The 23,454-nt window shown below is 36.0% G+C and overlaps 1 protein-coding gene across 2 annotated transcripts in view; it reads right to left on the bottom strand.

Moving 5' to 3' along the window:
* LOC138820738 (uncharacterized) overlaps positions 1 to 23,454 on the bottom strand; it is a 160,538-nt gene that overhangs the window by 56,773 nt on the left and 80,311 nt on the right. Inside the window, exon 4 of one of the 2 annotated variants that reach the window (XR_011369972.1) lies at positions 11,270 to 11,419. The exons of the other annotated variant lie outside the window; for it this stretch is intronic. The gene's annotated coding sequence lies outside the window, so the exon portion shown is untranslated. The remainder of the gene's footprint in view (positions 1 to 11,269; positions 11,420 to 23,454) is intronic. 2 annotated transcript variants of the gene reach the window in all.

Below are 23,454 nucleotides of genomic sequence, written 5' to 3'. Positions count from 1 at the left end.
GGGGAAGGGAAAAAACAAATTGTTTAATTAGAGATACAGGTGAACCCATTGCAACAATGAGATGTACAAGTCATTTTGTTGAAAAACAAACTTTACAACTTTGGCGTGGGGGGGGGCAGGAAATGGGAAGGAATGGGAAGGGGAAACAAAGGAGGAGGCAACAATGCTTGATAAGTCATGTACTCATTATCTTGCCCATGTAATTATAACCCCTCTATATGGTATTTTCATAATTAAAAAATTTTTAAAAAGAAATAGTAGCCTGTTTCTTCCAAAGCCTACTGTTTTCTGGAGCTTTGCTATCTCATGAGAAGAGATTATGAATTAGAAAACATACCCATCTGACATTTATCACAAGACTATTACCGTTATTGCATACATAATGAAATCAGTTCTCAGAATAGCTAACACTTTAGCACAAAATAGAAGACAGTAAAATCAGGAAATTAATTGAAAGCTATCACTAAAGTTTATGTCCCGCAATAAACACAGTATGAATTCCTCTCTTTTTCCTCCACTTTTGGGAGAAAGGATTCTTTTATGCTCCGTCTCTTTTCCTGTCTGCCATAAAATCATCAACTGCATGAAACTAACAAATCCTCAAACATAAAAATGAGTTAGACTCTTATTTCTACCCTAACAAATAGCCACAAACTTAGGAGCTTCAATCAACATGAATTTGTTCTTCAGAGCTGTGGAGATCAAACATCCTAAACTAGCTTCAAAAGACTCAAGTCTACTGGAACCAGAGAAGCCAGGATTTGTTTTCTTTACTTAAGTAGGAGGCAGGTTGTAGGAAAAATAGAAATAAATATATTTCTTGGGAATTCATGTACTATTTGAGCAGTGGTAAAGCATCACTTGACCATATGACAAATGTGTACTGTAAATTCTAAAGCAACCACTTTTTAATGTTTGAAACTTCTAAAATTACAATTCATATTATTACTATAACTCTGACAAACTGTGTAAAATGAGTCAACTCTACATGGGAAAACAATGAAGACAAAAATATCCAAATCAATGGATTCACAAGGTTTAATATTGGTTAGATATGAGTTTAATCTAATCAAAATCGTGAAGTCTCTTTTATATAAATGGACATGATCATTCTAATACAGATGTAGAAATAAGGACCTAGAAAATATTTTAATTGAAAGAGAAGGAAAAAAATGGAGAACTACCATGACCCGATTTCAATACTTACCTGATTTCAATATGACAGTAACTAAGCAGCTGGGATTTGTGTACAAAGAAAGGTGATAAAGAGAAAAATTTGAAAATAGACCAAAATTTATGTGTGCAACTGATGGTTAACAATGATAGGAAAGCCAATCCTGTAGTAAAATACCCTTTTATAAAAACGATACCAAAACAATTGGTGATAGACTACACAGAGAGAGTATGGATATAAGTGTAAAATTTAAAACAATTACAGAATCTAAATATCATTGAAAAAGTCTTTATGAAGTAAGGCTTCACAACATTTCCAAGATAATGGCACACACAGAAAATAACTGAAACAGGTGGCCCCGTTGCAACAATGAGAAGTACAAGTTGTCATGTTGAAAACGAACTTTACAACTTTGGTGGGGGTGGGGGGTTGGGTGGGGGGTCGGGGGAGGCTGGGAAGGGATGGGAAGGGGAAACAAAGGAGGAGGCTACAATGCTTGATAAGAAATGTACTCATTATCTTGTCCATGTAATTGTAACCCCTCTGTATTTTCACAATAAAAAATAAATAAAAATTTTTAAAAAAGAAAATAACTGAAGATATAAAGGAAATATTTTTCACCTTTTACTCATGTAAAGGTGACAGAAATATGCCATGATAATAAGACAGTGGCAAAACCATTGGTATAAAGATTTAATGTCGGAGGAGAAAATACCCTAAAGTGTCTTCCTACATGATTTTAGACAACTGGAGTCAAAGTCAAATTAATATCTCCAATTTAGACTGTATACTTTAATGCTGAACATAGCACTTAATGTAAAATAGGTAGGGAACAAATAGGACTCTGAGTGTGTTAAGGATGATAGTATCTATAGCAACATATTAGAAAATTAGTCTTATTCTTTAGGGAAATCTATGGATTGGGTGGAATACAAAAGAAAATAGTTTAGAGAGAATATGCATACTCTGGATAAGCCTTTAAGTTCCCTAGTGTAATTCTCAATTTCTTTTATCTTCACAAGAAAAGTACAATATTTCAATAATAAATAAAGGTAATGTATTGCAAAGCCTTAATGGCATTAATGGATATGTAACACTAAAATGAGAAAGAAATGTTAATCTACTGTTGCACTCCAGATTTGGCACATTCATTACTACAGCATAGCCTAGTTCTTCCAGGCTTATGGTGCAGTAGAGTACGGTGAAAGGAAAAAGAAATCAAAGATCCAATTCTCAACCGGGGATCGCAATAGCCCAATTGCTAAGTGCCTGGGCCCATATATAATGAAGTGTATCAACATGAACTCTAAGAATTGTAAATAAGAGATTTTTATGTAGTTATTTCCTTTTTTTAATCTTTTTTTCTGTTTTAGTGCTCGGTACCGTCTGTCTTGTATATAAGCTTATCTGATCCATGGAAGGGAAAGGGAATCACAGAAACAGCAGAACAACGGATGAACAAATGCAACATTGATACTCACTTGATACTGTGTTGGAAATGAACTTTACATCTTGGGCGGGGGGGGGGGGAGTAGGGAAGGAAAAGCTGGAGAAAATGAGGGATAGGATAAGTGTTTAGAGTGAACTGTACTCATCACCTTATTGATGTAACTCTAATCCCCCTGTTCATCACTGTTACAATACAGATTTTTTTAAAAATCCACTCTGAATGAAATTTTTGTACAAAATGGTGGTAGTAGATATCTTTTCTCTTTCATATGGGAACCAGATGCACAACTAAGAGAGCTGGTTTATGAAGTTCGTTGATGAGATACTTGTGCTTGCCTCCCATGCATGCAGATACATACCTACTCATGCAATAACATAAACAACTGAGGTAATACCCCCTTCTCTACACCAAGATCCCCAATAAAACTATAGATAATAGTCAATCCTAGATGGATGACATTTTTTCCTATGTATGCATAACTATGATAACGTTATTTTGTAAGTTAGGCAGAGTAGGAAATTGGTAAAAACCAGTACTAGTTCAATTTTAAAAGTAGAGCAATATACTTTCACAAAGTGCTTTCAAAATGTTCCCTCTCTCTATTTCTCAAAATATCCTGCCAGGTGGCTGGGAAGGTAGCTCAGTGGTAGAGTGCTTGCCTTGCATGCATGAGGCCCTGGATTCGATTCCTCAGCACCACACAAGCAGAAAAAGCTGGAAGTGGCACTGTGGCTCAAATGGTTGAGCTCTAGTCTTGAGCTGAAGAGTGGAGGAACATGCCCAAGCCAAGAGTTCAGGCCCCACAACTGACAAAATAAAATATCCTGCCATACTTCCATCTTTTCATTTGAAGGAATCACATCCTAGCTGCTCTTTGACCAGTTTGGACTGCCAAAATTAGGACTTTACAGCTTTGGGGATAGTATTAAGTGAAATAAGGGTATATGAGTACACACACTGCAATACCAGAACAATCAAGCTGACAACCAAGAGGGCTACAGAGTGAGTCACTACAGGTGGCGAGAGTTTATACTGTGTATCATGCGCATGTGCTGCAGAGGTAATTATATCCCAGGCTGGATGGAGTAGGAGGAGTAAAATTTCGTCACACTAGTAAAAAATGGCGAATAATTTTAAAACTTATTGTTTCTGAACATTTTTAACTTAGGTCATGTTGGACCAGGAGTAACTAAAACCATGGGAAATGAAACTTCAAGAAAGAAAGATGCTACTGTATTTGTGATATCTATTGTGCATTGGTATTGTGTATCTAGGAAATTCTGTTGTATATTTTGTGTTTATGTGTTGTGTAGATTAGATGGTTGTATATAGATAGCCAGTAGAATTGTTTTAATTGTAAAATTTTTCAAGTGATAGGGTAGAGCAGTTTACTCAAACTGTGTATGTATATGTTACAGAGAGAGATGGAGGAAAAGATGGGAGAGAGGGAGAGAGACAGGGAGAAATGGAGGGAGAGGAAGGAAAATGAGGAGAAGAAAGGGGAAAGAAGAGTAAAAGGAAGAGGAGGAAGAGGATAGTTCGCAGAATAGTTCATCGTAGGAGCAAGGGGCATGCTTGATGATCTGGAAGTCATACACAGACTTATTTGGAGGTGGAATAGTAGATTCTGGGAAAATAACAACAGAGGAATTGTGGGGGAATATTGTTGCGACATTACTTTTGGAGGAAATAGAAGGATTTTGTAACTTCTAGAAAAGATTACAAGATAGAAGTGACTGAATATAACATAACAAAGATAAACGAATGTGTTTTGTTCCAGCTTGTTAGACCTCAGGCAGCACAGGGATAAAAGAAAGTAAAGGGAAAACCAAATGTAGCCAAGGTTTTCTAGAAAACCCCAAAGCTCTGTCTTCAATACAGACACTCTGGAATAGGAGTAACACATCAGAAATAAAACCCATAACAGAATATATATTTGGGTCTGAAAAGTACCATGCAACATAGATTTATTGTTGGATTTGATTTATTTCACATTGAAGTAACAGATCTATCTAATCCTTCCCTTTTTAAAAAGTTAATATTCTAAATTACCTTTATCATTTATTTTTTAAATTTTGTGCGTTGTCATTTTGACAGAATTTCCATTTTAATTCTACTAAGTTAAAAATATCTTATGCTCTTAGTGAAACCTGAATTAAGATGTCAAAATTAAATAAAATAGAATCCAGGTTACATAAACTTCAGAAACTAGAACACTAGCGATGACCTGAGGGCAAACCACCGAATGCAGTGTTGGAGGTGGTTATATCCTTCCTTTCTCCAGATACTGAAGTCAAGATGAGAGCCTCCTACAGATGGAAATCAACAAGGGTAAGCCTGAGGGGTAATTGATTATTTATGAAATACATTTTTCCCCATTAGGAAGTACAGGCATATCAAAATAGAATCGTTGATCCTTGAGAGATGATAATGCTTGTGTCGGCTCTGCTGTCTCTAATGCTATTTTAATGCATTAGGATACATGCTAGGACAGGGGATCTCAACATGAGGTTGTCTATGAATCACCAGAGGACCTTGGTTAAAGCAGCTGCTGAACTCGGTGGGGCAGAACCTGAAGTCCACATAAAATGTCCTTGAGTTAAACTTTAACAGGCTATCTGCTAGGGCAGCTTGAAGACATCAAGGTGAGCCAAATAGCCTAAAAATTGAAGTATATTCATGGGCGAGAATGAGAACTATCTGAAATTAGTTACTAAGTCTTTTTACTATGTCTCAAGATTTTAAAAACCAAACAAACAAACATAGTGCTAAAAACATTCTCTTTTTGAGTCTATCATCGAGATACCAGAAAGAGAATAAAGGTGCCTCCTTGTCCATTGTGCATAAAGACTCTTGGCATTAAATAATCGTTTGTGTATGGTTCTTGTTGGAGATAGTAACTGTTTGAACTTTCAGCCTCCTGCCTGCCAAAGCTGGCATGACACCATCGCGCCACACCATCTGGCTCTGGTTTTTCCTTACTTTTTTGATAAGGACTCGCTTCCTGCCATTGTTGGGCCCACAGACTTCCAGTATCATATACAGTTTCCCTTCTGGGGAGGAGTCCTGAAGACTATTCTGCTCACCCTGCCCTGGCTCTGTGATCCTCTCAGTCTCAACCTCTCCCTCTTACATAGTTTGGATGACAGGAGCCAGGCAGTGGAGAAGAGGTCTTGTGAGAGTTTCTGCCCCAGCAGACCTCGAATTACCAAACTCAGCTTCCCAAGTTCTTTGGAAGAATCATTGGTAGGACGTCTATAGAGTATTTCTTTTATTAAAAGGATTCTACAATATGTCAAAAAGTTGAATATGCACTGTCAGTGTCACCACTGGGTATTGCATAGCATACCACTGTGAACTGCGATCCCGTCCCATTAAACAGTTTCACCCTTATCTGCCAGGAGCAGTAGAACTTTGGGCACATTATATCCTACACAGATGTGAAATCCTCACATTAAAGATGTGGGCTCCTCTCAAAAATAACTTAAGATCAAGTTCTGAAAATTGCCGGGCGCCGATGGCTCACGCCTGTAATCCAAGCTACTCAAGAGGCTGAGATCTGACGATCGCGGTTCAAAGCCATCCGGGGCAGGAAAGTCCACGAGACTCTTATCTCCAATAAACCACTAGAAAACTGGAAGTGACGCTGTGGCTCAAGTGGTAGGGCGCTCACCTTGAGCTGAAGAGTGCAGGGACAGCGCCCAAGCCCAGAGTTGAAGCCCCTCGACCGACAAAAAACAACAACAAAGCTTTGAAAATTACTGTTACAATCAGCACTACCTAGTTTACATATCTGCTGGCTATTCCTGAGCTCATTTGAACCCACAAGAAAGACACGTCCCATTGTGGAAAACCCACATTTCCAAAATAATTCTTCTGTTTCAAATGGCATCCTCACCTACCACAGTTCTATTGCTCCATCACTTGCATAATCAAAAGAAGATCTGAAAATGTGAATTGACCTCCAGACCCACATTAAATCCATTCAATGCCAAGAGAATCAGATAAATTATTTTCATCCATTCAAGTATTTTAATATGTATCTCTGCATTAATTGATTGATTTAGTTCTTGTGAAAATATACCAGAAGATTATTTTCACAGATTAAACTCAATCCTGGCCAATTGTCTTACCAACAATATGTAATGCTCAAAATGTCTAGGTCTTCAGCACTTGTTAAATGATTGGCAAAGTATTAAAATGCTTTAGTGGAAAAATAGACTTGTTTATAGAGAAAATCAATAAAGTACAGTGGCTGGAAAGGACTGATGTCACTTAGCAGCCATTAATGATGATCAGTCTTAAAAAAACAAAAAACTAAATTGTGACATTTGTCTAGGAAAAATAAACAGAAAAATTATAACTGAAATTGAACAGTAATCAACTTTAAAACTATATATTGAATATATAGTTTAAATTATATATTGATATATGTTATATATTGAGTTCTGATTTTGTGAAAAAGTTAAAATGAATCATAAGAAAAAGTAAGTAAAAGAACCAAAGCTTTCTGAGTGTGACCCTGATTTATTATTTGCTGGAAAAACTTAGATTTCCATCAGGGAAAATATTTGCTATTCAACAATTAAATGAAGAACTCTCTCAACAGCCAAAATAATCCTATTCCTCATTGTATAGCTTATATAACAGGGATAGCTGGGCAACCACTTATGTTCAAGATGACTATTACATTTTTTATGTAAGTGTCACATAATCCTTGTCTTCACCAGACCAACCAGCTAGGTCTTCATGCCCTCCACAGGGCACTTTTGGGTGGCTATGGTCTCTCTCCAGAAGTTCTGAGTAGTTGTTGGAAGCTCTGTAGAGGAGCAATCAGAATATGATCCATCTCATGGCCTGACGAAAGTATCAATACTTAGAAATAGACACATTTGGCTGGGAAGGTAGCTCAGTGGTAGAGCGCTTGCCTTGCATGCATGAGGCCCTGGCTTCAATTCCTCAACACCACATAAGCAGAAAAAGCCGGAAGTGGCACTGTGGCTCAAGAGGAAGAGTGCTCACCTTGAGCGAAGAGTTACGGCACAGTGTCCAGGCCCAGAGTTCAGGCCCCATGAGCCCTCCCCCCCCCAAAAAAAGTAAGAAATAGGCACATTCATAGGGTGATGTCTTATAAAAAATGTTTTATCACGAATAACCTGGGCCAAGATGCAGAGAATTTCCTCTCTCTACAGAGTATATGTCTAATGACAGTCAAACCATACTGTCAGAATACACAGTAAGAGAGCCAATGATCACAGGAAATCAATAATAAATCAATAATAATTTAAAACATGTCTAAGCATCTCCCAAATACAAATGATCATTTAATCATCAAAGTTATTAATTTTGTTTTCCATGATTCAACTTAGAGACTAAGTGTACAAATTAACTCAAATATTAAGCAAAAGACAGATAATTGGATTCCATTGAGTCAGCAAATACTTCTTGACACATCAGAAGGAATTAAGGCAGACTGCATAGTTAAGCACCGCATAGCAAGACGTCCTCAATGAATCCCAACAAGAAACACAAAGAAGGATAAACAATGGAAACGTTTAATTTTCACTGCTTCACTTTATAAGTCAAACTTATATGTGGAAAGTAAACAGAAGAATTAACTTCATACTTAAAGAGAATTCTGTTTTCTGTAATACTAAGGAAACTATATTCTACTTTCTCTTAATTATTACTTATGATCATTCCAGTTTGTCTCATCTGAAATATGAGAAAAACATGTACGGAGCAAAAGAAAAACAAGTAACATCTCTAAGGAGTTTGTATTTTTAACAGAACCAGGGGCTCCAAAGGTTTCTCATCTTCAGAAATACGTTGAAATAATCCTTTCTAGGTATGAATCCTTTCAGGTATGGTTTAATAGGAAAAAAATGCAAATTTATCTGATTAATAATTTTAATTTGCTGTCAAATGTATAAAACTAATACATAACACTTGCTCAAAACAAATCTAAATATTCAAGGTATTTCAGAAACATCTAGAAAGATGGATAATCGCTTGTTCATTTTATAATTAGTTCTTAGCCTGCTATGAAAAGTCTTAGTCATTAAATATCTGAATTCTATTTAACATAATTGATATTTGTGCATATGTAATACGTCTGATTATAATCGATTCTATAAATAATGCATGGCATTTACAGCACAGCACATATCATTTTGAGTTGTTTTCAATACTTACTTTAAAATATATATGGTTTTTATTTCTGTATCTGACTTCTGAAAGCCACAGATAAAATATTCACAGATTTGTTTGGTATTTAATGAGTACTTGATTCCTATTTAAATATCAGTCCTCATATCATGCAAACCAAAGGTATCATCAATCATAAAATTCATTAAGACAAAAAAGTCTGGTTAAAGTTAGTTTAACATTACTTCACTTTCAAGAGATAGTTGAATATATCTTGCAGAAACACAGCAATGTTCATTCTATAACCTCATGCAGCTTAGATTCTCACTTTGCATTTTTAATTTACTTTGGAGTGTTTTTTATTTCTGTCTTTATACTCACTTACCAGTGTCTTGAAATCATTCAAACCTTTTGGACAATGCTCGTTTTTAGTTAACATACAATTATAATACATAATTTTACTATGATATTTCTATAAATGTGTACAATCTACTTTGAATAACTTTACCCTCTTTACTGTAGTCTCCTTGTTTTTCTTTCTTCTCCCCACTTTTTGAAACAGAATTTATGGGTTTCATCACGCTGCTACACAGACACACACAAACACAGCATCCTCCCAGCTTTATCATCCTCCAGTATTCCTGCCTTTCTCCCTTCCTTTTTCTGTTCATTCCCTCCTAGACAGTGCTCCTTTTGGATTCATGTCCTGTTATCATTACTAGTCTAGTCCTCATTATCATTTTAGGCCTCTACTCCACACACGAGTGAGAAGATGTGGTATCTGGTTTTTCAGTCTGGCTTAACGGACTCAATGGCAATTGCTCGTTAATTGGATTTGAAAATCCTTTAATAACTAAAGGGTAAAGTAAAACCCTAACTAAGCACTTTTCAAAGTCAATATCTTTGGAATTAACTGGGCAATGCTCTGATCTATTTTCCTATCCTATCTTTAACTTATTCAGGATCTTCACAGAAGGCGTACTGCTATTAATACGTGTCTGAATATTCCTGCTCTGTTTTGGCCATTTCCTTTCCCTTTCATGTTGTTTTGTAAGTCAGGAACTGTTTGGAAAACAATTTAAATAGGATTGTGAAGGCAGGGAAACTCTAATTTATTCTATACTTTAACAAATATTTATTAGGTAACCCTGTATCCTGACACTTGGCTACATACAATAAGAGTGTTTATTCGGGGGGGGGGGGCATTTACACATTTAGATAATAATAGTAGATTCCCATTCTAGTCTTACCTAATGAATTCTCCTTAAAAAGAGAGAGAGGTTTTGAGCTTTTCTGTTTGTCCTACACACGATGCTAAGCGAAATGATCCCCAAGACAGAGACACAAGCGGTTTTATCTTTGTTGCTGTTGTTTTTTATGTGCTTATAATGTACTATGTGATTTTTTTGTATGTTCTTCCCATGGTATAACCCCTGTCTTCACTGTATTTGATTCTCGTGCCCTACGTCTTGCATATACATTTTTCTAATTTGGGGAGGGGAAGGGAAATAGCAAAATGCTGAAATGAGGATAAAAGTTGACCCATTATAACAATGAGATGTACATGACATGATGTTGAAAACAAAGTTTACACCTTTGGGGAGGAGGAGTTGGGGAGATGGGGAGGGAAGGGGTGGTAGGGGGAAAACAAAGGAGGGGGTAAGAATGCTCAATAGGAAATGTACTCATTACCTTATTCATGTAACTGTAACCACTCTGTACAGTATCTTTACAAGAAAACAATATATATATTAAAAAAGAGAGAGAGGGAGGGAAAGGAAGAGAGGGAGCAAGACAGAGAAAGAGATCTAAAACAAATCCCAAAAGATATTGGGGGTTGAAAAGAGAAGATAAAGAAAGAGTCGTAGACAAACCCAGGCCAAGGAATTACAAATAGAGAAGAGCCAAATCATCACAGAGAATTTTGTGTGACTTGTAGTACCAAATAATCTTAGATCATGCTGAGGGGGTAGATTTAGCCAGATTTAGTGGCTCATGCCTTGAATCCCAGATACTTGGATAATAGAAATAAAAGGATTATATTTTTTGAGACGAGACAAAAATATTAGTGAGGCTCTATCTCAATGAATAAGCAGGAAAGGTAGTCCATGTCCAGCTACGTATGTGAGAGAGAAGGTGGAAACATTATCTAATCAAAGGTTGGCCCTGGAAAATGTTTCTATCTGAAAAATAGCCTAAAGAAAAAGGGTTAGTATGTGACTCCAGTGGTAGAGTGCTTACTTCCTATAAGACCCTAAGAACAAGCCTCACTCTCTCTAAAAACAAGCTAAAAACCGAGACACAGAAGTCAGAATGACACTTGTTTCAAAGAAAGCATTTAATTCATGTTAATTCACAATGGTATTGTTTTGCTGTGATTATTGTATTTTTTATCACTTGTCCATTATAAGAAATGGAAAAAAGAAAAAAAACATGTAAATTTATAACTAACAAACTGAAAATATGTGCATAAAGACAGACATTATAAAACAACTTACCAAAATTAATTTGTAGAGATGAAGATGAAGATGAAATATGGTCTCATTAATTTGGAAGAAATGGCAATGTGACCTTTATGAAACCAGCTTCATCTAACCATAAAAAACATTTAGCATCATTGCAGCTGAAGAGTTTATTTTCACAAGGTGCTGGAGAAGAACAAAATGTACAGTTACTTCATAAGTGAAACTGAGTTCAAAGGGAGTGATTTAGTTTGATATTGCCACCACCAGGTGTTTAATTCAGTCACACCTCATTATAAACCATTTCCCCATCCCAGGAATCTAGCTTTACTACAAGTTCAATCATGTTTCTCAATAGGTATTTTTGTTCTTGTCTTTTTCTTGCTGCTCTTGTATCAGAAGTACATAACAAGATGGGCCACAAAGTCATTGTTGTGTAAGCGATAATGTGTTTTGTTTATCTGCTAAGTATCACTTATGTGATAGATGGCTCTTACTCCATATCATGCACATGTGCACTTTTCCAGAAAGTAGATTTCTTGGAGTATTAAGCAAGAAGACAAACTACATGAACAGCCCTTTAAAAATAAATGGAAGCTTGAAATCTCCCCCACCTTAATGGGAAACCAAAGCAGCATTTGTATTCTACTAACAAAACTAGAGAAAGACTATTTCTGGGCTAGCCAAAGTAATGTAAACACTTCTGTCTCCTTTCAGAGCATATATACTAGCCCACTGCTGGCAAGTAGCAATTATTTCTTGCATATAACTATGCATACAAATGATACCTATATCCACGGAAAAATATAAAACTCTTCAACAAGAAAATAAAAATTCATGTAAAAGATTCTATTCTCTCTACATGTACTAATAGCTCATTGGAGAAATAATTGTTTAGATATTTTGCAAATAATACAATAATAATATTTTTTAAAAAACAATACATTGACCAATTACTACATATCATATATCAAGCATATCAAACTAAGAAATGTACATTTTCTTAATCTGTCAACAGCACTGGCCCTAGGTGCTGTGGAGATTGGGACTTTTCAAGGTTATACAACTCAAACAAGAACAGTGGCAACGAGTTATTTTCTTTAATTTTAATTTTATTGTCAAGGTGATGTATAAAGGGGTTACTGTTACATAAGTAAGGTAGTGAGTGTATTTATTGTCAAACTTGTTACGCCTCCCTTATTTTTCTCTCTTTCCTTCTTCCCCACCCCCTCCACAAGTTGTACAGATCATTTCCAGCATATTTTCTTGTGTGTATCACTGTTGCATTGGTTCCCCCTTTGTCCTTTGTCTCACTAATCTTTTTTCCCTTCCCTTCCCTTCCCTAATTCAGATAAAGATATATATATATACAATACCCAGGGTATCAAAGTCAAATACAGTGACAACAGGGGATAAACCATAGGGGGGAAAACACAAAAGAAAAAAAGAAATCACATAGTACATTAAAAATAACAACAAAGAAAAATCTCTTTTGTCCATGTCTTGGAGTTTATTTCACTTAGCATCATCCTATATGGTCATATGTACATAGCTATTGAATGGATCAAGAAAATGTAGTATATACATACATACATATATATATATATATATATATATATATGAATTCTATGCTTCCATCAGAAAGAATGACACCATTCCATTTGTAAGTAAATGGAAGGACTTGGAAAAAATCATATTAACTGAAGTAAGCCAGACCCAAAGAAACGAAGGTCCCATGATTTCCCTTATTTATAATAATTAGTCTAGGACAGTCTTAGATGAACAGAATAGCTCAATAGCTATGTACAAAAGAGTTATTTTCTAGTCTGTAGGTCTTAATTTCTTATCCACTCCTACCCATTCTTAGTATAAAGAAATAATTGTATTCTTTCTATTGTAATGTATGTTTCAACTCATTTTCAAAATAGATTCCCTGTCTATTCCTTTGCCACCAAGATTCTAACTCCATCCTCTGCAGAAATGCAGAGTGAGAAACATTGTGTTTTCAGTGCTATTGGAATACTCTTTCTGGGTTATTTGTTCTCTCACTTAAGACTCCACTCCTCCAGGATTGCAGTACCACAAATTTAAATATCAGTCATGGAAATAACTGTTTTACTCTTTCCCATCGTTGCAGCTAAATTTTCAGTTTCTGTTGCCATTAAGATGTCATCAAGCTCATTCTATAAGATGTAACCAGAACTCAGAAAATTTAATGTGTGTGTGTGTGTGTGTGTGTGTGTGTGTGTGTGTGTGATCAACTGGACACAATTATACATGTTTCTTGTAAACAAGAAATTTGAGGAAGATTGTAAAATAATATCATGAGGCCCAACAAGATATAGGATAATGAGTGCTATGATTTGCAATGTTATTAAACAGTATAAGCACAAAGCCAGTCACCTTAAATCAATTGTTAATTAGTTTAACCCAGTTATAGTCCAACTGTGCTTGCTTTGAGAACAAGATCATACATTTAATCTTTTTGTAAGGGAGATAAAGGAAGAAACAAAACAGAATACTCCATCTTTAATGACTACGTACTCACACAAAGAAGTGAAGAGTCCTTCTCATCTTCTCCTTTCATGTTCCTGAAACTCCAATGTGCATAGGCAACCTGTGTTGACTGAGCATGACTACTTTTACCTAACTTGGAAGTTCTCTGCTTCTACATATCTTCCAGTCTGAAGTCAAAATGCTTTTACTTTGAATCTTGTAGAGCTGCTAGAAGGTTAGCCTCACCTCAAACCACAAAAAGATCACCGATACACTTCTTCAGTGTTACATGGGGCTTCATGTTAAGCCTCAATAGATATAAAAGGGAAAAGAAAATATTTATTTTGGCTTATGATTCCATAAACTTGTGGCTCTTGGGTCTTCAGCATGGTTGTACCACCTGGTGGAATCATGTGGCCATGGAAATATGTTCAAAGTAAAGACAGAATGAAGGCCCTAAGAAGGTGTGCATTCAAGGGCATGCCCCTAATAATCTAACTTCCTTATACTGGGTACTGCCTACAAAGATTCTACAACTTCTCAATAGTATCAAAGGTTGATGTCCAAGCATCTGGGCCTTTGTTAATTTGTTTAACCCAGTATAGTCCAATACATTGGCCTTCAGATCCAAATCATAGTATATGACATGTAACTACTAGATTCTTACACATTACAGTATTAAACAATATTATATAGTAGAAGAGACAAAATTATAAGAAAGTTTTCCATGGTCCCACTAACACATAAATAAAAGTTAATAGTCCTAAAGTCAAGTCTTCTGATTCTAAATTTCTTATTTAACTTCAATCTTGAAGGGAATTTCTCTCTTCAACAAACTTATATTAAGTAAAGTAAGCCAGGCCCAAAGAAACATAGGTCCCATGGTTTCCTTTATTTGCAATAACTAGTTTATGTCTGGGACAAACAGAAAAGGTCAGATAAGATGATGTTGAGCAAAATGAACCCCAAGATAGGGATACAAGTGGTTTTATTTTCTTGTAATTGTTTCTAACATATTTATAAGGTACCATGTGATTTTTTTGTTGCTTTGTATGTCTCTCCCCCATGGTATAACTCCTGTTTTGCATTTGATGTTGGTGTAATTTGGGAGGGGAAGGAAAACATAATTGTTTAAATAGAATACAGGTTGACCCATTGCAACAATGAGATGTACAAGACGTTATGTTGAAAAACAAACTTTACAATTTAGGTTGGGGGGTGGGTGGTAGGGGAAGTGTAGTTGAGGAGATGGGAGGGAAGGGATGGTAGGGGAAAAAACAAAGGAGGAAGCAACAATGCTTGATAAGAAATGTACTCATTACTTTTTTTCCCTTCTCCTCCACAAATTATACCAACATCAAATACAGTGAAAGCAGGGAAAAAACAAATCATTTAACTAGGGGTACAGATGGATCCATTGCAACAATGAGATGTACAAGATGTTATGTCGAAAAACGAACTTAACAACTTTGCTGGGGGAAAGGATGGGAAGGGATGGGAAGGGGAAACAAAGGAGGAGGCAACAATGCTTGATAAGAAATGTACATGTAATTGTAAGCCCTCTGTACAGTATTCTCACAATTAACAAAAACTATTTCGTACAACAATTTCAAGATAATATAAATAAATTTATTTTAAAAAGAAAAAATGTACTCACTACCTTGCTCATGTAACTGTAACCCCTCTGTACAGTATTTTCATAATGAAAAAAAACTTATTTTTAAAAATGTATCACTCTGGAAAACTCCTCTTAGCTCTGCTGTGCAACAAACTCTAAATGGTAATTTCCTTTGTCCACCAACAGGCTTTAAAGAGGCAATTCGACCTTCATTAAATATCTAATGATGCTTAATAATGTTATGCTAACTGTGCTAACTTGGTTTCTCAATTCATGAGTCTAGTCATGGCTAAGTCTCAGGAAGGCTGCAATTGAGATTTTACCCACAGATGGATTTTCATGTAAATCCCTACTGAAAATTAAAAAATCTGCTTCTAAGCTCTTGAAGATGATGATTCATTCACTCTGCTTCTAGATCATTCCTTTTTTCCCTAGGTCATCAGGCAGAAAAGTTTGGAGACCACTTTCAGTTCCTTGTTTCATGGCTCCTTTCTGTACAAGAATTCACCACACGAGAGCTTTCCTCTTTATAAGAACAATGTGAGAATACCATATAACAAAATCAAGTACAGATTCAAATTCCTCACACACAACCCTTGCCATATTCTAGTGGTTAGAAGTAGCAGGTCCTCATGCATACTCAAGAAAAAGGTATACTTAAAAGTAGAATCTGACACCATACTAACTATTGAGTTTCACAGTTTCCTCCCTTATAATATACAGATGCCAGTTAAACCAATTCCTATGGCTGTTGCAAGAAAATATTACAAACAAAGCTAGTGAAACAATACAAATTTGTTTTCTCATGTTTCTAGATGGAGCTAGGTGTGAGAGATCAAAGTATTGACAAAGTCGGTTTGTTCAAATGGCTGAGAAGGAATCCAATGTCCAATGTATGTATCTCCCTACTTGTGGCAGCTGACTAGCAATCTTTGACACCTCTTAGCTTATACAGACTAGCCAAATAGACTCCTTCACCTGCCCATGGTCTCCTGATATACATGTTTCTGTCTAAATTCTCACTTTCCTAATGCAATAGGGACCACCCTAAAGACCTCATTTGACTTGAAACCCATCGTAAAGACTCTATTTCCAAGCAAAATATATTCTGAAGTACTGGGGCCAATGACTTTAGCACACAAATTGCAAGGTGGGAGAAGAAGGCAAAATTCAGCTCTAACACACATGCTATATCCAACCATTAGGAAGGTCAGAAGAGACACATGTTAACAATTTCTCACTCAGAAACTTCTACATAAATGTGAGATTAAGCTATTGTTATTATTAATTTTGGCTCTGCTAGTTTATGATGGGGCCCCTCAATTTCTCCAGATCATGTTTAACTACCAATCCTTTCCTCCAAAATTGACCTTGTATTCCTCTTTAAGACAACTTCCTTGAGTAGTTCAGCTCCATGACCACCTTTCCTCTTCATAACTTGTCATTGGTTTTTTGTTTTACTATAAATATTTACTGTGAATATTTTAGTTTAGAGTATACTGTGAGCTTAAAATCCAATTAATTTATATTTACGCATCATGTTTTAAGACTCTCAAAAATTTTAAGCCATCCATATCATTGTTATTTTTTAACTACTGATGAGTAATGGGTAAAATAAAGTATCTCTCATTACTTGTAAATTCATTCAAATATATTTACTGTCATTTATGTGCCAGGAAATTCTTACATTTCTCAAATGATCTACATTTAAAAGAAAGAAACTAAAGACTGCCAGAAAAGATTTGAGTAGTCTGAGATCAAATAATGAGTATAATAGAGGATATGTCAAGAGCTGGGCCTAGATATAAAGATTGAGTAGTTGAGAACAATTGGTAATTATGTCAATCCATAAACTGAAAGAGCAACCAGACTTCTTCCTGGCTTACTGAGAATTGCCAAAGCTAGCACCATCTCCATCTGCACCTCTACAAACACATCCTCACCCACCTCAGACATAGCATGCAGTTCGGAGGGGCAAAGAGATGTCTTTTTTAAAAAACAAGGGAAATTTATCTTACCAGAACCAAGAATATAGCAATGATTCTTCAGTCAATTAGAACAAACTGCCAATAGTAACATTTCATCAACCAAATAACTTTTTAGAAAGAGCAGAAAATACTGGCTATGACAATGCATGTAGGCTTGAAGGCCTAGGCCGGAGAAGTTTGAGTTCCAAAGTGAGCCAAGGGTGCATTGCAAGTTTGAGGATGGATAAGAACACTTTGTTTTAAAAGACATAGAATGAACTGACTGCGTGGCAATTCTGAACACTGAAAGCCCAAGATCAAAGTGCCAGCCTAGTCAGGTCTGGCTGCAGGTGCTCACTTTCTCCTCCCCGTGTGCTTTCATGGACTTTGCTCAGTGCATGCTGAAGTAGAAGAAAGCAGTCTCTCTTGTGCCTCTTCTTTCACGGTCATCAATCACACCCTTTTTACCTCAAGTAACCCTAATTTCTCCCCAAAGGCCCCCTGTCCACAAAGCATTACATTGGAGATTATGACTTTTGAAGGTATACAAACATTCAATCCCTAACGATTGGTTGCAGTGAGTGGGGACCACTTAGGATTGAGTTTCCTTGGGTAGCTTCGTGTAGCTCTTTCCTCTCCTTACTTACAACTACTGGCTGTTTCTCCATACCCTTCCATCTTTATTGAACAGTCCTCTTCTGAACTCAGTTCAAACACAATACACGAAGGTAGAAGAGATGCAAAATAGCCCATGCCTAAAAAAAAAACTTCTGGTGTTTATTTCACTTCTGGAAATTTCTCTAACATTGCTTCCCAGCTTAGTAACACACATACCATTGCCTGCCCAGGCACTGTGGTCATGATAGTCTTCAGGGGAAAGGTCAACATCAAGCTCTCTGAGTGGCTTGACAATAGTACCTTTACTAGGCAAGTGCATGGCATTCCCACGTATGATTTGGGAGAATAAACTAGACCTTGACCTTCTCAAATCCCGCAGTTAAAGAAGGGAGAGTTAGTGTCCCCTAGGGAACACTGTACTTCTGCAACGGATGACCTTTCTTTCACACAAGAGAATAAAAATTGGTGACAAATGACTTTTCTGCTCTCCAGTGCCTCTCATACACCTAATTGTGGAGTGACAGCAACAGCTGGCTGTTTTCCCAATAGAGTCTATGGGATACTAAACAGCTTTTGTATCCAGATGTGGGCCTGAGTCATCAAACGTCGCACTTGGCAATTAACACTGCTCTGTTCTACAAATCTGTGGCTAACTTAGACAAATAATTCTCAAATTTCATCAGGCATTAAAATAACCTAAAGGGACTTCTGTGCAATATCTCCAGAACTCTGATATAGTAGGTTTGAAGAAGAACTGAACATGAGGTCATTGGGATTAGTTCCCAGGCAATGCTGCTGCTGCTGCTGCTGCTGCTGCCACCCTGGAATCATTATTTGATCATCTCAACTACAGTCTGTATCCTGGGTGCACTGCACACTCTCCTGCGAAAGGGTGATTCTTCTATGCTAGTGTTTCTTTATTTCTACCCATGCATGTTTATATTTCAAAGTTATATTTTATGTTCAAATTATGGGATATATATATAATACAGTTACACATGTATAGTTACCCATATATAGTACATATAATATATATAAAAGCATACCATATGGCTATTTTCCTACACATATATATGCATATGTGTGTGTAATTTTTTAAATGCAGCTGGCCTTAAATGAACTAAAATGACTATTAGAACAGTTTAACCTTAATTTTCATAGGATGCTGTCATGCATATGTTATTGGTTCTGTAGTCCTTCCCAAAGCCATGTAGCTCCAACTTAAAATAATAAAACATTACATTTTATGGTTGTATTAATAATTGGAAAACTTTTATTATGATTATTTATTGTCACTGCTTTATTGAGGCAACAAATCTCCATGGAGTCAACCATAATGTTGTAATTGCACTTCATTCTCATTTGATATAAGGTTTGTGTATTGTCTGTATTATGACATTTCCCTCCTTCAAAAAAATGAAATCAGAATGTTAGTAGCATACTGGCATGCTTTAGATGGGGTCAATTTTGCATATTCATTTCTAGACTGAATGTCAGTAGTTCTTCATTTTAGAAAATGCTCTGTCGGTGAAATAGATTATTAAATGCCTGTTTTTCTATTTAAGAATAAAATGTATTCTAGAATGCATTGGGTTTCTTTCCTGGTAACACACTCAGTATTTTGTTTTAAATCTCATTTGCTTTCCTGAATTGGCAGTGATTAAGTACTTTTCTTTTTAAATATTGCAGGTAAGTCTTGAACTTACAGGGGAGGCTGTCAGAACTTTTTGATATAGCAGTAGTGGCAACAGAGCTTTGTTATCAAGTGTGTTAATTATTTATTCACACCTGGTTCACCACTGATTAACAAAACCTATTAAGGCCTTCCCTCGAAGACCTTGCTGTTGACATGTATTTGCAGCTGTTGTTGATTTTTTTCCAAATTAGCACATTATGTGTTTGGAAAACAGACAAAAAACAGCTGCAGCGTCTGAATGCATTTATTATGTTCTCTTCTCAAAATGCTATTTAGGTTTACTAGTAAATGATGAAGTCAGAGGGAAATGCACTGTTAACTCTGCACTTTCAGTGTGTATGAGTCAAGAAGAAACAGAATGCTAAGGGATTTGCATGAATCTTCAGCCTTCACTTTGGAAACAGATTTTTAAAAATTTCAAGAATCCCACTATTCAAGGATATACATGAAAATGTGTACCACTATCTAGCAATCTGTCAGATAAACAAGAGTGGAAAAGGGGTAATAGTAATTTTTGAAATGCAGATGGCCTTAGATGGCCCTAAATGACTATAAGAACAGTTTAACCTTGATTTTCATAGGATGCTGTCATGAATATGTTCCTGGTTCTGTAGTCCTTCCCAAAGCCATGTAGCTCCAACTTAAAGTAATAAAACATTACATTTTATAGCTGCATTCATAACTGGAAATTTTTATTATGATTATTTATTGTCACTGTTTTATTGAAGCAACAAATCTCTATGGAGTCAAATCTGGCATTTTTTTATCTGACTTAGTTTTCAATAGGACACAAGACAACACTTTTAGATGGTCAAGAGATTTTACTTCATCTCTGTGTATATTAGACCCAGTATCTTCCATATGATAAATAAATAGGACAATAAGATATGGTCTGGGCCTTGAATTAAATTTCCAATGGCATTTTCCTCCTCTCTTTTACTCTTGATTCCCAAATCATGGAAAATCCATACTAATCTTTTCTCCATTACAAGTCTCAGGGACTTCCCCAGTGAAGATGAATATGATAAGCATGATAACGGACTGCATAAGTGGAAATGTTTTTCTCATCATTACAAATTCTAGTGATGTAAGTTCTTTCCCTCTTGAGCTTCATAAAGTAATAAAAGCCTATTTTTCAAATTTAACATGGAAACTATTCACATTCATCTTTATCAGAGACAGGTGTTGTCTAATTAGCATTCTCTGTTTACTTCATGGTTCTTGTCAAAGATATGCTCACTGCATCAGACATACACAGCTGTCCATGTTATTAATTATATTAAAATACATCAAATAGTTTTAAAATACCAGTCATCTATTGTAGGCCACTGTTCTTTGTTCATGCTGTCTCTCTCACCTGAAACAAACATAGCACAATTCTTTGCCTACATGACGTTTGGCTATGTCAACCAAGCTATTGAATGCCAAAAAGATAAACAGATGTTGTCTATGATAAAAGGAAATGACATAAATACTAGTAGCCAACAAGAATACTAGGAACTCAGGTTTAAAACCCTAACAGAAAGTAAAGCAATTCCAAGGGATCACAAAGCATAGAACACATTACCACACACACACACACACACACACACACACACACACACACACACACGTACATATATACACACACACATGTACACACACACCATCTGAACAAATTCACTTCTCTTTGTCTAGTTTTCTCCATCTGAAAAATTCTAGAGAGGAATATATGATAGAGAAAGCTATTCATTTGTACACATGAAATAACCTGTACTCTGGGATGTAAAATGTTGCTTTTGTCAGAAAATAATTCAAACCTTCTTAAAAATAAGGCAGGTTTGTATGCTTGTAGGGAATTATGACAAATATTCCCAGTGGTTTTCAGGGTATAATCAAGCTTCAGTTCCTAAATCAAAAATTTTGTCATATTTCAACATTAGTAACATTTTATCTATAGGTAGCTTAAGGACAATCTGTATTTTTTCAGTTCATCAAACATACATAAATATGTTTGTGTGGATATATAATGTCTATTTATAGCATGCTTACATTTCATAGATTAGCTTTTAAAAACAAAAGACTTGTTAGTTCCTTAGAGATTTTTAAGTTTTATTACAAAACAAAGCACAGTCATTAGTAAAGTTATCACAAATTATTTCTATAAGTCATAAATGTTTCAAAGTGATGCTGTTAGAGTAAAATACACTGTCACGCCAAATTCCCCAAGATATTTCTCTATGATAAAGTTACATTTAACTTGCATTATTAGATACTGAATATAAAAATTGTGTATATATGTGTGTGCATACTATTCTCAATATAAATAAATTCTCAGAAATCAAGCTTTAGACTATTATCTGTTTACACAGCAGGGTATTTTATATTCTTGTAAGGGTGATATACAGAGGGGTTACAGTTACATAACAAAATGAGTACATTTTATTTTATTTATTTTATTTTATTTTATTGTCAAGGTGAGGTACAGGGGGTTAGTTACATACATAAGGTAATGAGTGCATTTCTTGTCGAACATTGTTACCACCTCTCTTGTTTTTCTCCCACTTTCCCTCCCTGTCAAAACCCCCCTCCAAGTTGCTCAGAGCATTTCCAACATAGTGTCTTGTGAGTATTGCTGTTGCGTTGGTTCAACCTCAGTCCTTTGTCCTTTGTTGTTCCCCTTCCCTATCCCAAATCAGATAAACATATATACAAAACAAGGCACCAAAATCAAAAACTGTGACAACAAGAGATAAACAAAGTTTTTTGTTTTTTTTTAATTTAATTTTATTTTATTTGAGAACATACTGTACAGAGGGGCTACAATTACATGGGCAGGATAATGCATACATTTCTTACCAAGCATTGCAGCCTCCTCCTTTGTTTACCCTTCACCTCCCTTCCCCGCCTCCCCTCTTCCCCCACCCAATTATACCCCCCTCCCCCCCCACACCGACATTGTAAAGCTGGTTTTGACAAGATAAACAAAGTTTAAAAACAAACAAACAAACAAAAAGGAGCCAATTGCTGGTGGCTCACTCACCTACTCCTAGCTACTCAAAAGGCTGAGATCTGAGGATCACAATTCAAAGCCAACCCCAGGCAGGAAAGACTCTTATCTCCAATTAACCACCAGAAAAACAGATGTGGAGCTGTGGCTCAAGCTGTAGAGCAACTAGCCTTGAGCTGAAGAGCTGAGGGACAGTGCCCAGGCCCAGAGTTCAAGCCCTATGACCGACCCTCCCCCCAAAAAAAGAAAGAAATAATTCACTGGTACACTAAAAACAACAACAACAACAAAAAAGAAACAAACAAACAAGAAAATCTCTTGTTTCTATATCTTGGAGTTCATTTTGATTAGTATCATTTATTCAAATGATCACAAACAAGACCACACTAAGGCTACCAGCACAACTATGCTAATTGCAGCATTATTTACCATAGCTTAGATATAGATACCAACCCAGATACCCTTCAGTAGATGAATGGATCAAGAAAATGTGGTATATACACACAATGGGATTCTATGCTTCCATCAGAAAGAATGACCCTTTAAAGACTCCAAGTTCCATTAGAATCACACGGGGAATTATATTTCCATATGATGTTTGGAAGAAATATTCAAACAACAGCATATCATATGTTAGGTAGCTTTATAAGTGGTTCCTAATGACTTTTGACTACTAACATTTGAGCTCCTGCTCAGGTACAATGCTTTCCCCCTGACTGGCATCTCACTTGAATTTTTCACTCAAGGCTGCTTCTCTACAGCATGTGTCACATGTCTACCTCATAGGGCTAGTTTTAGTGTGCTTTCTGTGTCTCTCTTTTTTTTGTTCTTTCATCT

The sequence above is a fragment of the Dipodomys merriami genome, unplaced genomic scaffold (genome assembly GCF_024711535.1).
Source record: "Dipodomys merriami isolate MVZ:Mamm:240054 unplaced genomic scaffold, mDipMer1.0.p SCAF_9, whole genome shotgun sequence".
NCBI lineage: Eukaryota > Metazoa > Chordata > Mammalia > Rodentia > Heteromyidae > Dipodomys > Dipodomys merriami.
This window is presented reverse-complemented; position numbering and strand designations above follow the sequence as displayed.